This window comes from Grus americana, chromosome 3 (genome assembly GCF_028858705.1).
Source record: "Grus americana isolate bGruAme1 chromosome 3, bGruAme1.mat, whole genome shotgun sequence".
In the NCBI taxonomy this organism is placed as follows: domain Eukaryota; kingdom Metazoa; phylum Chordata; class Aves; order Gruiformes; family Gruidae; genus Grus; species Grus americana.
In genome coordinates this window covers 76,577,809-76,595,761 of record NC_072854.1, presented here as the reverse complement: position 1 = coordinate 76,595,761, position 17,953 = coordinate 76,577,809, and positions in this window count along the sequence as shown.

Genomic DNA, 17,953 nt, shown 5'->3' with positions numbered 1-17,953 from the left:
AAATGATGGCTAAGGGAAAGCAAGCTTATTCTTGGCAGGCTCCTATTAGTGAAAGTAGGGATATTTTAAAAGAGTGGCAAATAATGAAAGCTTAAAAGTCTACACTTTTAACTTTCAGTTCTACCAGGTGAGCTGTCTTTGACCAGGCGGAGGTGCAGCTCTTTGCAGAGTGGAGCCTTTGGACAGGAGTGCAATGCCATTGGTATTGGCATAACACTAAGGTCCATGTGACATCTAGTAGAGTTCCCTCATGCTGACCTCTCTTGTGATGCTCTATTTCTGTCCATACGTTATTGGCAGTTACTCAAGGAGTAGCACATCTTATTTTCCATGTTTTCTAGCTTTCCTAGTTTCAGGTATTCATAGTAAACATGGCCAAGCTTCTATCAAGGTCAGGAGCCCAACAAAGACTGTAAAATACAAAGGATAGAGGGATACCAAAAATCTGCAGTTTTGGCTGCTTCATTGATTTCTATGGCCTACACACACTTCCACACCTCAAGAGCACAAGCATCTTAAAGACAGGAGAACACATCTTCAGGGGAAAAAGGATATAAGTCTTGTTTTAGCTCTCTGTGTGGATAGAAATTTCATCCTCATGCACATAAACAGTAGAAAAGACTTTATGTTGAGAGCTAGTTTAACAACTGGAACAATGCTCCTTCAAAGACTGAGCCATTAAAAGAAGATACATGACCTTAAAACTTAGACAATTTAGAGAAAGTATCTTTCCATTTAATGAACAGCTGGTTGAATGCAGAGAAATATAGCCATTTTTCTTGGAGATGGATTTATAACTACTAATATTTTCATGCTAGTAGTATCTTCAAGCAAATGTGATATGTTTTATGATGTACCATGGGTTTTATACACATTTCATTCTTGTTATTCCTTGAAAATAAAAACCCAGCAAATATGAAGAAAAAATGTGGAGTGCTATAATACTGGATTTACCTGAAATCCTAGCAATAATGTGTCAGAGGCTTTACAAAAAAAAAAAAAAAAAAAAGAGCCTTAAAATGTAAACCTCTACTCAGCAAAGACACTGACAGAATGTCATAAACTGTCTGAAAGCAGAACACTGAATTTGCATCCAGTCATTCACTGGCATACTTACATCTTTTGGACAAATGCAAAGCTCTCAAATACCATAAAAAATGAAAATATAATGGCCTCAGCATGTAAAATAAAACCCCAGTGTAAGATAAAATATATTCCAATGACTGCAATTAATTGCAAAGTAGAATAAATCACTATACAAATAATTTATGTGCTTTAAATATCATAAAAAAAGCCATTAACAAGCCAACAGGAAACTGGCAGCTCGGCAATTTTATGACACTAAACAGGACTGCAATGGTATGATTCTGACTTCATTTAAGACAATGAGAAACCTTCCGTTGACTTTAGTTGGGGAGAACTGAAGTGTCACCAATTTTTCATTTTAAAAAAAGATTTTTTTCTTCTGCAATGCAAAGGAAATCAAAAAGTCTCAGAAGTCTGGATATACCAACATTCTTGCTGATTTAAGTATGCTTTACGTACTTACAGAAATTAGCAGAATAATTTGTAATAGTTAGGCTTGCATTGTCAAATAACTCTTGCATTGCAGAATCCCCTTATGTTCATTTGAAGCTTAATACTTATTTTTTCCTCTGGTCAAGAAAGAGTGTTAAAAACCCTTATGGTCTTATTGCTCGATGGCTTGAGCCTCTAAAGCTAACAAAGAAGGGAGATGACTCAAGAGAAGCCGTTTTGTATTGTAATTCACCAAGTCTGGTCTTTACAAAGAGCGAAAAGTAAACTCTGATGAGGGCAGTTGATAGTTCTCATGTTTATATAATTTTTGCAGTAGCAGAACAGTTTTGAAAATACTGTGTGCAACAGAAGTGTGGTTTATGCTGAGAGCAACATCCAAATGAAGGAAGAGAAGAAGGTTGCCAGTGTCTGAACTATTGGTGCTTGGCAGGTGGATAGCAGGGCAACCTTCTGCTCTGCACTTCAGCGGCAGGGTCAGAAAGGCCAGGGCCATCGTGGCACCCGTGGGGGGACACCCATCGGCTCCATTCCCACTGGAAGACAGAGCCACAGAGAACTTGAAAAAGCAGATAGGAGAGTGTTTCTGTCCCGAGCAAAAGGCAGGCAGCTCTGCAAGACAAGGAGTCCCACCTCTTGACTGAGACCCTCTGTCCATTCACCGTGAGCTGGCAACTTGGGATGAAGGCAGAGACATCCCGATTTACTAGGCTGTCTCCAGAAACAGGGTCTGGCTTCCCTGTTTGTCCCACGGGCTTCCCAGGGTTTGTCCTGGGGAGCATTCCCCTCTGCCGTGCCACTCTTCATAGGGAGCTGCTCACTCAGATGAAGGAGCCACAGATTGTTTTTCCCTTCCCTCTCCTGCTCATCAACCACTCCGAAATACGCTGTCGCTGGCTCCCTGCCAGCTCCAGCTTGACCTCTCTGCAGGGACAAATGCTAACAAGGGTCTGCCGGGTGACAGCCAGCGAGCAGCAGGGGAGGAAGAGATGGTATTTTGGGGCTAGGAGCGGGGGGAAGGGAATGGGTGCTTCATCAATTATTGTCATCTCCCGAAATGAGTTTAATTTAGCCCGTAGGACCGTAGGCTGTTTGCAAGTAACTGCTAGGCAGTGGTCTCTGCTTGCACATGTCAAACACATGGCCCCTTCCCAACAAGGGCCCTGGACAGAGGTTTATGAGACCGTTGGAGCGAGCTAGTGTTGAGGTGCTGTGGTATGCCAACAGATGGGCCAGGATGAACATCTTATGTCAGAGATTGCTCCCCAGAGGCTATTTCTGGCCTCTTTAGGCCTTTTGTGTTGCTGGAGGGCAACGGAGCTACAACATAATACAGAATTAGGCCTGCTAGGTCTGAATGAGGAAGGTGTTTCTAGCATTTGTGAAGCAAGTGCAAGTCAGCTCTTTCAGTATTGGAATTATAATTGTCTTGCAATTTGAGTAATTACCATGTGTGGCAATATATGTGCGCTGTGACAGCGTATTCTAATGCATCCATTAGCGTGCAGCTATGGTGTGCAGCAGCAAGGCTTCGCCAGCTTCACAAACTTTTTAAAGCTTGTGAATAAAGTTAAGCGCATCCTTCAGTTCCTTGCTGAGTCACGAACAGATTAGTTACAGCCTTAACTCAGCTCCACCAAGGTGCATCTTTACTCCTTGGAGAAAAATAGCAGGGCTGCCTGCTGCTTTTATGCATTGCAGTCCCTATAGGTAGAGAGACTTCAATGTAGAACCTTCCCCCTTTGCTAAAATGACAATAAAATAAAGAGTAACAGTGTTAAGTGACAACAATAGGAAAAACGTAGCTCCAGATGCTCAGAGATATTTAGGCACCAAATTCTCATTGAAAGTGTCTAGCTAAAATCACTCCTTCACTCCAATAGTTTGTGCTCGGCCTTTTGTTATGTCAACATATCACGATTTCAAGAAATCTTTACCCATTCTCAGCAGTTAATTATGACTATCTAAGCCAGTCAGATTTGACTGACTTGACTGAAAAATGCGTAAATGTTTAAGTGCTCCCAGTTCTGGCTTCTTAAACCTTTTCCCCGTTTGAGACGACTGCTTGTCAGCAGAGCCCTCGCTTTCTCTGCCTCCTCCCAGCTAGGAAATGGCGCTTCTTGTACGAGAAGAAATGAACCTTTGAGTTGCCGTTTTCCCCGCAGGGCCGAGAGCAGAGCCCGGAGCTGAGGCAGGCGGGTGGGTACGGCGCAGCCCAGGGCAGCGGCCCCTCTCCGGCCGGGGAGCCGCAAGAGGGCGCGTACGGACGCGGGTCCGGGGGACTCTGCCGCTCACGGTTCATTAACGGGCCTTGCACCGCCGCCCTCGGCGGTGGTTATGCAGCTAGTTACAGGCTGGAAGACAGTTTTTGGCATTTATTGGTGCCCTGTGACACCTAAATTATCATAAGGTCAGAGAATTCATTGAACCCGAGCAGCACTTAAGCACTGTTAGACTCATTTGTGGCTATTCAGACCAAACAAGTTTTTCAGAGGGAGACTATTGGCTCCAGGTAAAACATTAATGCAAAGAGCACAAAAAGAAAGCTAGACTGTTTTAATAAGCTGTCTTGCTGCTGTAGCAGGGATGGGCAGAAGATTATTCCAAGCAAGCGGCTTGCTGTGCCAGCTAAAGGAGTCCCTGGGATGCCAATAGGAGATAATCAACAAGGAGACACCCGTGCTACATTTTTTTCTGCTCGCTTTCCTCTCTTTCCACCTACTGTGAGTATCTTACCGATCTCAGAGCTCTAGGATTCAACAGCCACCTTTTTAATGTTCAGTATCTTGATGGAAACATGACATCAAGTTGTTAATAACCTCACCTGCCCACCCTAACACCGCCATTGCTGGTTTTACTATCCCAGTAGCAGTGGGAAGTCAGCAGGGAAAAAACCCCAACAGCCTAATGTAGACCCAAGAAATCAGCTACTTCTGGAAGGCGATGTTGAAGCCCAGGCTGTTACAGGATCCTCCCTAGGTGGCAGGAGAAGTGACCCAGTCCCTGGGAGATGGCCAGGATTCCCCCTTCGGCCTTACTATGGGGACAGAGGGGACAAGGAGGAGGAGGGAGGGACTCCAAGGGAACAGGCGGTAGAGGTTGAGATCCCTTTCCTCTGAGTCAAGGGACAGCAGCTGTCAGTGCGAAGGTGGAGATATGTAAATGGCAGGCTGGGTTCACTCTTTTCCCAGAGCAACAGCAGCTGAGTCAAAACAAGCACAGCCAGAAACATGAAGCCCTTAACCCCCCCCCAACACACACACACACATTCACTCACATATATACACACATCATAATTCATGCTACATCAAAGCAGTGATTACCACAGCTTCCTGGCTGTCTATTTCTGTTTATTTATGGTGCATTACACATTTTAATGCTATTCTCATACAGCGGCTCAGCTGCCACTGTTCTGTATTTGGGTGGGAAAAAAGAACCCCAAACAACAAATGGCTGTAACATACAGTATGTTGTCCCCTGGGAACAAAGGGCAAACGAATGCTCAGCACCTTCCAGGGAACAGCAATTGGGAGTTATTAATAGCGTGATTCCCCCTTCCCATTTCAATCTAGTTCATGGCTATGCACTTGAGCAGAGGGTGGGGGAGTGATGTGAGTTAGGGAAAGAAGGGCCAGAGCTGCTCCCAAAGTGACCTTTTAAGCCGGGCTGGCTACAAAGTTCTTACATCATCGTCCATCTCTGTGATCATGTCTAGCTCTGGGCTGCTTCAAGGCAGGGGATGGAACAGGGAGGGCAAAGGTTTGACATCGGCCTGAGGAGAACCACCAAACTCATGTCTTGTTTGAAGCTAGATTTGAGCTAATGGTAAGAGATCAGCTACTAAAAACGCTGCCCGCTGTGAGGTTGCAGCCCGTTCCCTCTTCTCCCCATCCCCATAAGGTAAAAACATGAGGACTTGACTTTATTAATTTATTTAAGGAAATGGCAGTCAGCTCAGGCCAAGCTGAGCATACGAGATTTATTTCTCCTTGCCGTCAACCTTACCATCATTCCCCCTTGAAGCCTGACTTCTCATTACCATTACTCTCCTTGCAAAATGCAAGTCATTTTGTTTATGCCATGGGAAAAATATATAATCTCTTTAAGTGCATCGACAGTATCAACATAAAACGAATAATACTGAACAGGCAGCAAAAACAGAAGCCATTGTGCCGGCAATCCCCGCTGTGAGTGACACACAGCCAGCCGCTGTGCACCTCTTGCTGTACCCTGGTGTGTAGGAGTGACACTTCTAAAAGGCTCTTTTTACATCCCTTAATAATCCAGCCATCCTTGTGAGTGCACTGCGGGCACCGTGCTATCAGCAGAGCTTCTGCTATAATAAACTGCTCTTTTATATGCCCAGCAATAGTGCCCATGAAACATGCTGCAAGTATATCCAGGGTCTGGACGCCCTCATGCATAGGGCAGGGGAAGTGCAGCTACGCACTTGGTGCCGTGCCAGTCTACCTTGTCCCTGAACTAAGAGAAGGAAAAAAATACCGTCTTTCACCTATTCTGTTCACAGCCTTTTTTCCAATGGAAACCTCAGCTCAGACCGAAGGGTCTGGCAGTTTCTGAGAGGTCTCTGTCCACTGAACGGAAGCAGAAACTACACAAATAACAAACTGCTTGTGATGGGAGCAAGCTTCAGGCACTGTTGCATGGAGTCACATCTCAACCAGACAGCCAAGGGTGAAGGGCTCCATGCCTCATCACAAACTTCTGAAGTCACCTAGTCCCTCCTGACACCCTGTTTGCAGAAGGTCTTACAACACGAAAGGGTAGAACGAAAGGGCAGCACGAAAGGGCTAAGCTTTGCGTCACTTATTTTTTCAAGCTACTACAGTGACATCTGTGTTCTTAATTTCACAGAGTTGCTGAACTTCATTAATTTATATGTACCTATATATCTATTTTTATACATATATATTTATAAACAAAGGCAAGGACAGACTCTAAGCCAAATGTTGATCTCATGCACAGCTAAAAAAGGAAACTCTACTCACACTGGTAAGATTGCACTGGATTTACAGGGTAAGGAGTGACAGCCAAAGTGTCTGGATGGTATAGTCTCCACAGAGTTAAGTTTCCTACACACTCGTCCCCTGCTCTATCCATGTACTGCTGGCAGGGGCCTCACCAAGTCCCTTCCCTTCCCCTCAAAGATTTGATAGGCTTCCCAAAGGAAAAGAGGAAAACCCTCATGTGGAAGGTGGATTTAGGCGACAGCACTAAGCAGGGGAACTACAACAGAGCTCAAATGCCAGGGAGCTTGAAGGAGAAGTCACTATGGGGACCGGTGATGGGGGCACCACCTCTTACTCAGTCTGGACTATCCCTGAAGAGGCGAACTTAAACTGATGCCGACCTGTCTGAGGGAACAACAGGCAGAGGAGGCACCTGAGAAGAGCACGGCTGAGTCTCCCACCTGCCCTCAAGGGGAGCTCCGGTTCGGGGGCAGAAGTGGGTTTGCACTGGCCCTTGGCAGGTCTCGGTTTCACGGGCTGGTTAATCCCAGATGGCATGTGCTAGCCGAGGCGGGACGGTAACACAATCTACACGGAGGGGTTTCGTAGGCAGAAAGAAATGCTCCTGCTATGCGGCAGCATTCGTAACTGGGAGTATTTTTAGCCTCCAAGCTCAGCGCACATGGGCAGCAGCCCCAGCGCTGAGGGGGACGTGGGAAGAGCTCCAAGGAAGCTGTTCAGGATGGCCAGGTCAGCAACATGGGGCTTCGGTGACAAAATTAAAGGTCTTAGGGCTGTGTTTAGGTGAGAGAAGGTAACAGTTCAAAAGAGCTGGTAGCGCCTCTTGGCTCAGAAATTTAGCTGCAGCTGGCCGGTTTCAGGGTTGACCATCAGCCTAATTTTTTTCACTGTCCGCTTTACGATCTGTGGCTGTAGTTCTCACACCACCACCAAGTACAGGGCTGGGTAGGCTGTTGCTGTGTTTTTGCAACTGACCTCCTCCAACTCACCGGAGAAATTAGAAGCATCTTAGGCAGCTCTTTTGTCATTCAATGTTTTGCTGTCAATACAAATCAAATTAAAAAAAGTTCACTTTGTCAAACCACGTGTTCAGCTTAAAGCTGAGGCATATAAGAGATGTTTCTATTATTTTTGTCCTGTGTTGATGAATCAGGGAAATACCATTCTTATGACGGTAAATTATTTTGGGTTTCTCAATGGGGTAATTCAGACTAAACTGTTCAACCCAAAATGAAATGCACAATTCATTCTCCAGGTGTTTAGTTCTCTTGTTGAACTTTGTTTCCTTTTAGTTTAGGTCACTTTTAAAATGAAAAATGTCATTTTGACACAAAAGGTCAAAAAGTTTCATTTGGAAAATGTCAAAACAAAACATTTTTATGGGCTTGTCCCTTTTTTTTTTTTTTTTACAGAAACTCAATTTCAGGAGAATTACATCTCCAAAGAAATTTTCTAATCCTAAATAGATTGTAAAACAAAAGGAAAGTAGAAGAACAAAATTAGAACATCAGCCCACTTTCACTCAGCTAAGCTGTGGTCTTTCTTGCCACATGAATGAACCCCCTAAGAACAAGGAATAGGGATTAGGTGTCCTTGACAAACACTGCTCTTTTTTGGAGAAAGGAGATAGTTCTCAAGAAGAAACAGGGATCATGCAAGAGCTGCATTCGTGAGAATGGTCATATTGCTTTGCAGGCAGATCCTGAAATCAGCAGAAAAGTGCTGCATCTAGAAATATTTCTGTCTTTTATCCCCATGACCGATTACACAGGCTTTGCAAACTGCCAATAGCTGTGTAGGCAGTGGCACTCCTGTCACAGGAAAGGTGTTTTTATTTTCACAGAGATTTGTTTGCTTTGTCGAGACCCTTCAGCATGATACTAGCAACCTCTCAAATCCAGACTTGCAGCGCTTTACCATAAGCAGTGAAATAATCTTGGAGACCTGACTTGACTATCCATATTCCCTACTCTGTTCGTAAAATGTTTTGCTGTTTACAGCAGAAAAAAAACCAGGTGTACCAACATTATCCTGTAGCTGAGGCCTTTCAGTGACTCCTTGTGAGGAAAATTTAGGATTAGAGAAAACGCTTAGTTTTCTGCTGTTGGGTCCTTCCTCCTCCCCCTGTTGTGTCCCCACTTGACACACACCCCAGCAATGATTAAATCAATGGGAATTAATCATATTCAGTGAAAGAAAAGCATGCCTGTAGTTTGCCTTTTCTGTGTGATGGAATAATACAATCAACTTCAGAAATCATTTGCAATTGCTCTTGTCACAGGCTTTTGGCCAAATTAACCACTGTTACATGCAGGCAAATCCGGAACCGTTCCCTTGGCTTTATAGTTCAGCTCCAAAGGTGCATGTGATGCATTCCCTGCATGTCGCATGTATCACAAACAAAACCAGAGAAAAGTCACAGCAATTTAATCTTAGACTGTCATGAATTTCTTGCTGACCTGATAACTTGAGTAAGGATGTGTGTTTCCCATAACGCAGGAAATTTCACAGCTTGGGGGGGGATCAGAACAGCAAGACACCATTTCCAAATTTTTCTGCAATACAAAAATTGCATTGACCTAAAAAAAAATCTCTTACCAACCCTGGTGTCCCATCGAAAAGTGCTTTCTTTCGTTTCAACAAAATCTTTTGGGAAACAGGAAACCGGACCTATTTCGTCCAGCTTCCACGCGCCCGGGGACCAGCGGGGGGCAGCTCTGGCCCCGCCGCTCCTCTTCGGGCGGCACCGGCGGGGGGGCGGCTCCTCCCGGTGCCTTTTCCGTCCGGGTGTTCCTGCACAGAGTAAATAAATGCCGAGAACTGGCCGGGAAGCAAATCTGTCTGGTCCGTAAATTAAGCAAAAGGCATTTTGAGGACTAAGCGCACGCAGCAAATTAACACATTCCTCGGCTAATTACCGCTCGCCGTGGGCTGGAGGTAGAGGTGAGGGAGCAGCTGGGGGTTGTGTGCTCCCCTCTCCCCGACCGCATGCAGCCTCACACCAGTAAGAAGTGCTGGTTTTGGAGGGGGTTTCCCTGCACCCTTCCTCTTCAATTCTGCTTGCAGACGGGTGGGATGTGCAGCCAGACCCCCAGGTGGTGCCCAGGGACGCATGAAGCAGGCTGGCTTTGTCGCAGGGTGGGTACCCTCTTCATGAGCCTGTGCCTGTCCCCTCTGTATGGCAGCTGGGCTTGGCCTTGTATTTACTCCCAGAGCCCTCAGTGACCCCTGCAGCAGTTACCTCAGCCATGTATCTCATCATGGCATGTTTAATTAATGTATTAATTATGGTGCGGCACTGCTAGCTACCTCTCTGCATCAAGTGGGGCGTACGGTCAGCTCAGGGGACTCCTGAACCCCTTAGCAGCCTGCTATGTACTGCACGAGGAACAGGTCCATATTTATTTGCAATTCAAGGAGCGCAGAACTCTCACTCTTACGGCTATCCTGACTGTAGCAATGTCTTTGTCCTGCAGTTTGGCTAACTTCTCTAGGATTAATTTTCAAGAAGAAGAGGAGGAAAAAACATATTTTTTTAAAAGAAGATCCCAAGAGCAAATGCAAAAGCTGATGACAAAGAAGATGAGTTCCACTGGGATCCAAGAAGTAGGTGTAAGTCAGACATTAAACCCTTTATTTAAGAAAATTAATAAAGTTTTTATTAAATATTAATGAACATGGCTGGAGTCCATTCTCTGCCTGGTGAGTACTAAGCAAAATTATTTATGTCATTCTTCTCCCTTTAATGTGATTGGTAAGGGTTAATTTTAAGGTTAATTTTTTGCCACTTGACACATAGATTTCAGCAGGTTTACATAATATAATCACAACTGGCATTTCACCGTGGTGACAGGTTCCTCACAGAGGCTGCCCACAGAAATGTTCTTTTGCTTTCCTCAGAGGGACCGGGGAAGAGCGTGTCCTCTGGCTATAAAACATTAGTGCTCATACTACCAGGGCACAGTCATGCTCTGCTGCCAATGTACTGCATGATCTTCAACAAGTCATTTCATCTTGAAAAAGTTGCATAAAATTGCTGCCAGGATGTGAGCTCCTCCTCAAAATCAGGTGTGTATGTGGAGTGATAGGTTACCTTCAAACCTTGTCTTCCTAGCAGAAAAGCAGCCAAGTACCAATGCAAGAGTTGTGTATTGAGAAGAGGGGAGGGGAAGCTCATCTTGTCCTTCCTTGTCATAGAACTGTAGCACAGTTTAGGCTGGATGGGCCCTTGGAGGTCTCCAGTCCAACCCCCTACTCAAAACATGGCTAACTTTAAACTTAGAGCAGGTTGGTCAGGCCTGTCCAGTTGAGTTTGGGCTGTCTCCAAGGATGGAGAGTCCACAACCTTGTTGGGCACTTGCTTCAGTGCTGAACACTCTCGCAGTGATCTCTTTTGCCCTGTACTCAGTCCGAGTTTCACTTACTGTGACTTGATGCAAATACTGCAACTATCACCTTGCTCTGATGCAGCAGTAGTCCCACAGAAAGGCAGCGAAGCTCCATGCTACATTGCTGTCTTCCCTGAACCACCTCCCTAGATGAGGAGAGCACTGGGATGCCCACTGTGCTGAAGCATCATATTACTGCAGGACTGGATGGCCAGCTGTGACAGGGAAGCCTGGTCCTTGAGAGAGCGGGTAGGGGAAGGAAAACAGTCCAGTCCTCTCAGATCAGTCCTGAGAGGGCACCCAAAGGCTCCTCTCCAACAAGGAGCCTGGGGCAGGCAGCCCCAGGGTATCACCAGCTTCCCCAGCCCTTATGAAAACCCATTGGGATCCTTGGCTGGAAGTCTCTTGGGGAAGACACGGCATTATTTCATTTTCAAGGGGCTTGAATATTCTGCCTGCCTTTCGCCTTTATCAGCCTCAGCTCTTTTTGTAGCCCTGCCATCTAAAGTTATTGTTCACATACTGTAGCTAATTCCTTTTGATGAGTTTCACAGCAAATACAGCTTCTCAAATACTTGTTATGCCAACTCTGTGGATGCTGGCTTTGCACATAAGGAAAAAAAATACATGGATGGATGGTACATCCATCTGTAGGTAAATTAAAAATGAGAGCTACTCGGTGACTGCTCTGGACGTGTGTAGGCGTTTCTGTGTTGCGTTTGTTTTGGCTGGCAAAGCAGGAAACTGTGAACATCCTTAAGGTTAAGAAAATGCACATGGACAGGGCATGATATTTTCAAGAGTGTCTTGACCTGAACCTGTGATTAAAGAAAAAGGAAATAGTATTTGAAAAACAAGTAAAGGATTGCTAAGATATTCAGGGCCTTGGAGGGAGAAATCTGCTTTCACTTTTCCTGGCATTTTGCCTGTCAAATTATGAGCTTATTTGTGGTGCTAAATGCTTTGCTTGTGTCTCAGAAAAATGCTGGAACTGCTGGCTTTTTTTCCAATGGAAGGGAGAAGTCGTTAATGATCCCAAAGGTTAAGAAATTGGCACCGTCGGAAGCCAGCACTCCTTTATTCATCAGCTGGGCTCTTTGTGGGCTCCTAACATGCAGAATTCCCCACTTGACTGCCTGCCTTCCCCAGAGACCTCTCTGCATTTGCCCGTGTGTGCACACAGGCATCAACCTATGTATAAAGGAGGATTACGTTTGCAGCCAGAGATGTAGTAGAGATATACTTGGACCAAAACTATCATGTGGTTCAGCCATAGGCAGGAGTCTCAAACCAAACATTTTTGCTGGACCTTTTCTTTGTTTGAGCTAACCCAAACTCTGAATTGCACTATACACCCAAAGGCTTCAGAGACATTCAGCTCTGGCACAGGCTGTATGTTTCTGTGTCTATATCTCCTAGATCCTTATAGAGGCGGTGTGTCTGGGGCCACTGACCCCCCAACCCATACTCCCTGGTATGTGAGCAACTAATCCCAGGAGGGTTGGCATAGGGGTGAGAGATAACTGCCCACGGTCCCCCCTACAGATGACCTTCAGTCTCAGGGGCTTTTATGTCATAGTTTGTAGCACAATGTCATGCAGGCATTTGGCTTCAGAAAGGGCTGTGTAAAACCTGAACCCAATCCCTGTTGAGCATTTTGCAATCTGTGAAGCTACAGAATGCCCCAGGGCATATGGAAAGGCTCTTTCCAGCTAATCGGGACCATCTCTGATGCTCCTCAAAAAGCAAAGAGGAGTCCCCTTCTGCTGCACCTGTGTCACCTCTGTTTTGGCATGCACAAGGCCTGGGGCAGATGGGAAGGATCAGAAGAAACACAGCTACTTCTCCCTTTCTGCCCCTGTCTTTAACCTCCTGCTTCTGTTTATCACAACAGGGTTCTTTCTGAAGCGTGGATGTGTGGCAGTGACCCTATGAAGGTGCTTAGCCTCAGCCCTTCTGCCCAAATTGGAGGAGACCCTTGGACCAGGTCAACCTCTTATTTCCAGTTTTCAGAGACTTTGTTAGAAGACAGGTGAGGGCATCAGCTTAGAAAATTCTGTCTATTGAGATCAGAAGGTATTACCTGCTTAGGCAATTAAGTGTAGTGAATTTTCCTCTACAGTGGTAGTATCCAGAGAAATCAAGAATCAACTCTGCCTGGCTTTCCATTCAAACTTCTCTCCAAGGAAGCACAGGAGGGGAAAAATAAACTTCAATAAACTTCATCCTAAGCTTTGTAAGCCTTGCCCCTATCCTTCAGCTTGCCCCTTAACTTTTCTGTTTAATTTAAAATATTCATCCTTCAAAGCAAAAAAAGAAACTTTAAAAGGAGGTATGGAGCAAACTTGTTAAAAATCCAGGTGAAATTTCACTGCTTGTTTGTGGAACTGAATACAGAAAATCAAAAAGTGTTCTGGCAGAGGAAGAAATGCATTTATTGAGGTATCACACTGTAGCAGTGCACGGAGGCCTCTAATGAGAGCATGTCCCGGTATGCTAAGTAGTCCTTATCTACATGGGAAGTTGCGTTTCCTGACATCTTCTGAAATCTAAAGACACAGCGACAAAGCGTAGTGGCTTCTTTTTTACCAGCAGGAAAAATAATGCACTGAGAGATCAGGCATCATATCAAAGCTGAGTGCTGAGCAACTCCAAACAGCGTGCTTAGTCAGACTGACCCCTGTGCCGCAGAGCTGGGATCCTTGCGCCCATCTCCTCACGTGCAGGCCAGCACCTAATTAGATGCCGACTCACACATCCTCTGACATGTATCACCCGTACACCATAGGCTGGGACATGGACTTTGCCCTCTGAAAAGCCCCTAGCATTCAGTTTGTGCTAGATAAATAATAATGGTATTAATGCACTAAAATATTAACATAAAGGACTAACTGTTGTAATTTATTCTTTGTATGATTCGAGCTAACAGCATCTTCTTTTCTCGCAGGGAGACTGCTTTGAAAGGATCAAGAACAGCTCTGCAAAAGTGGGAGGAAGGGACATTTATATAACAATAAGCCTTTTCCCCCTTAATTTTCTCAGTTGGCTGCACAGTCTTCTCCTGTCTTTTGATGAGATCTCTTAATAAAAACATTAAAAGGATGAGCATAGGCAGCTCGATTTCCAGTAATAGGATGGGTATGAGGCCAATGAGAAAACTTCATTTCATAAAACCTCCCTGCTGAAATCTACCCTACCTCAGCGTTTATCAGCTTCTCTGCTTTATTGTCTAGTTAAAATGGAAATAGCTCAGCTTCAGCTCTTACTCATCAAGCCATGTGGATGACAATGTCAACTGACACCAGTTTTCATAAGCTAAAAAAGCTGCCCTGGGGTAAGCAGCAGCGAGACCAATCAGATTTAGTGATTAATATTTCCTGCTTCAGAAAAGATAAAGACACACATGCAGTTGAAATTAGACTTCACTGACAAAGATGACTTGAGAGAATAGCTGGGCAAACATCAGGTTTCTGAATGAAGGACCAATGGCTCGATTCTTAAGTGGCATTTCCCAGTGCAGAAATGAAGCGTTCTGGTTGTGTTACACAGACAGGCGAGCATTAAAAAATAGAAAAAGGAGTTGCCTCCCATTACCCTGCAGCCAAATCTATTCCCTGAGCCATTAAAAAAAAGAGGCAGGCCTGCTCTTGGTACTTGCACAGTAATCGTTTGCACCAACTCCAGCCAAAAAATGTTCCTCTCTCCTTTCAGCTTGGATATGTTCTTTAGGATTCCTGCAGCGTTCGCAGTGTGGCTCTGAGAAATATCACACTCTGTTATCCTGTTTTTTTATTCCTTTCACCCACCAGCAGCTTTCATTTCGCTTTGCTTGCCTGGCCACCTGAAGGAAATGCTTACAGTCTTTCATACCGGGCTCACAGAGTTTGACTGTGAAGGTGTTACATCAGTGCTAAACCAGTGCACTGTCAAAATGGAGCAATCCAGCTAATGAACAGGCAAACTCCAAACATTGGGTTCATGCTGGTGACTTTGGTATGCTAATGCTGGGTATAACAGAGACTTGCATTGGGTTTACTGTCTCTTCTGCAGCTTTATTTTAGAATATTTGCTCTCTAAAGATGTAAGAAGAGGAAAGGCCTTTTCTCCTGCCTCAAATTTATCTTGTAATAGGAATCTTAGCTGAGAACTGGCATAGGGATGAAACATCCCTTTATTCACGTATACAACTCTCTTACAGCTTTCACAACACTTGCCTTTCCTCAGCCCTTGCATGAAGGAAGGGAGTGAGGAGGAATGCTGTGGCCCTCAGTGTCAGACACAATTCCTAAGGGTCCCCTGCCATTTCTGGTTCAGCAGAGATCTCTGTTAAGCCAAACGCAGAAAAGCCAGGGTAGCCATTGCAGTCTGGTGGAAGAGCTGGGCCAGCAAAGTTACAGTCTGCTCTTACAGCTCACCTTCTGGGGTTTCATGCTGTCCCCAAGACACAAATGGGTGGAAAGCTGTCAGATCTTCTCATGCAGGAGCCTCATGGCAAGTCAAACGTGCGCGATGAATATGGAGCATCTCTCACCTCGCTGCTTCCAGGAGAGAGGCTCTCAGAAGAGCAGAGCACTGTCTGAGCGAGCTGTGTGCTGTTAGCTATTTGTTTTGGATCCCAGGGTAACTCTGAGCAGTTCTAGGGCTGTAGGACACACTTACCAGGAGATAATGTGGTCCTTGACAGGATGCTGAGCCAGAACTCCTAATAAAAAAGAAAGCCAAGTCCAATAGGAGAGGCTTGGAAACAATGAAGCGTTTGAAGGGAGAGTGAACATGAACAAGCAAGACACAGCCCAGGTGGCAGAAGAGGAGAAAGAATTCCACTAAATAATGAAAATTCAGGGAGTGAGAGACAGGTCTGCCAGAACAGAAGGAAAGAGAGACCAGGCTTAGAAACAGGAAAAAAAAAGAAGTCGCTAAAAGCAGAGGACAAAGCATTAGGAGCCAAAAGGGGCTGAATGGGGCACTGCGATCAAAGAGACTGTTTTATGGAACTTGAAAGCACAAGTAAAACATAAAAGCCGTAGAGATTCCATCCCAGGTGACTCCACAGCTGAGGTTTTTAAGTTTCACAACACAGGGTGTAAAATGTTTGACCTGGTTATCTAAAAAGGAAAAAAAATCTTAATCACTATATTTTTCCAGAAGAAATCTTGCTTATCAGTTTGAAATATGGTGCTACTCTATTTTTTTAATCCTTTCTGGGTTGTTTTTTTTTTTTCCTGGCATCCTATCACGCTCAAATTTGATGGTAGTTCCTCAGTATCACACATTTTGGTGGGCAGATAGCCCAATGGAGTGACAGAGTAAAATCATATTCCATCTAGTTGAGTATTTACGGTGCTCTGAGAGGGAGGAGATGATTAGAGAGGGATTACATCACACAGACACATGGAACAAACGAATATATTAAGGGACAAATTTTAAGTCCATACGACAGGTCATGGCTTTCAAAAGAGCTTGGTCTGCATTTGGGCATGTAAAAAAGCAGTCACATTTTTTACATGCATCAAAACTTATCTCCAGAATGAGATGAAATGCTCATTTGGGCGTGGTAAAGGTTTATGGCGAATCCTGAAGGTCACTGTGAATTAGAAAGCTAGATTCCTTTTCTCTCCATCGTATGCTCTTAGTTCCTCTAATTTATACTCCCTCCCCCCAAAGGATTAGCAAATAAATTCATTTTATTTAAATGAGTTGTCAAAATACAACACAGTCAGCTTCAGCTCACGTGTTTCAGCTCAAGAGCAGAAGCGGTCCATGCCGAAAGTAAGTCACACTACCAGTAGATCAGAGCTTTCAGTCACAGCCACAGGGGTAGCTTTGATGACTTTACAGTTAGTTCATGATTAATAATCATCTTTTGTGAAACAGCTCTCCTGCACCCCCTCTCTCCCCTCTGCCTGCTACCTGTGGGTTCTGCCATTCTGATGTCTGACTGCTCTCGCAGTTCGGCTGGATTAGGGGAAAAGAGAGTATTTGGGGAGGGGGGGAAGTATGCGTGCCCATGTCTCTGCACATAGCCTGTGAGCCTCCACCCTCTGAAAGCAGCTTTTCATTCCTGTCAAGACAAACCCACAGTGAAGTTCAGAAGTCATTGCTGTTAGACAGGAAAAGGGCCAGTTCAAATCTGTCACTCCATCAGAGCATGGTATTCCCCCCTGGTAAAGGTCACTTGGAGAGAAGATATGAAAGCCATTCAATACTTGAACTTACCCAAAAAGCCAAGCAACTTATTTACTATGCAGCGACCCTGTAGTGACCTCATCCACAACATACGCAGCTCCCACTGGCATCAGTTGGTGTCATGAGTACAGATCAAGAAAACAGTATTTCTGTGCTAGGGGAATACATCAAGTACATCTCTGTGGTTTAGCTTTACAAAACCTCTATGCATCTTTCAATCACTTTTTATAAACATTAATAAAGTATTGAGTGGAACTTTGACAGATGTGATTTTATTTTCATCCAGGCGTTTCTAATGCTATTTCTCAAGGCATAGCGAGCAAGGCACATACACCAAAGACACGGAAGAGTTGTTCAAGCTGTGCTATCTTTTACCTTGAACAGGAATGTTCACAGTGGTGTTCTGCAATAAATTCCACTCTGAGCGATCATTTGCTTAAAAGTGAGGAATAAGCAATATTGTTTTTTCTTTTTCAAAACACTGGAGGCCAAAGGGATAATTTAGAACTTTTCTTGCACTGCACTTGATTTCTTTCATTAGTTCTCAAGAAAGCAACTAGTTCAGAAGGTAAAGAAGAAAATTGATGATCCATATCTTTCAAAGGCATGCCATGGTTATCATTGTTGCAGGACCACTGTATGAATCACTGTTTTGTGTCACTACTTATACACAGCTGTGCTGTCACTGTGCAGAATTTTTCTGAGCATCAACATCCAAATCCGGATTAAAAGGGAAACCCAAACAAATTCATCTACTTTCCTCATGATTCACCCGCTTCCTTGTCACCATCATGCCTGCAGTGCAGGGACAGAGAAGGAGGAGAGCAAAAAATAAAAACAACAACCCCAAAA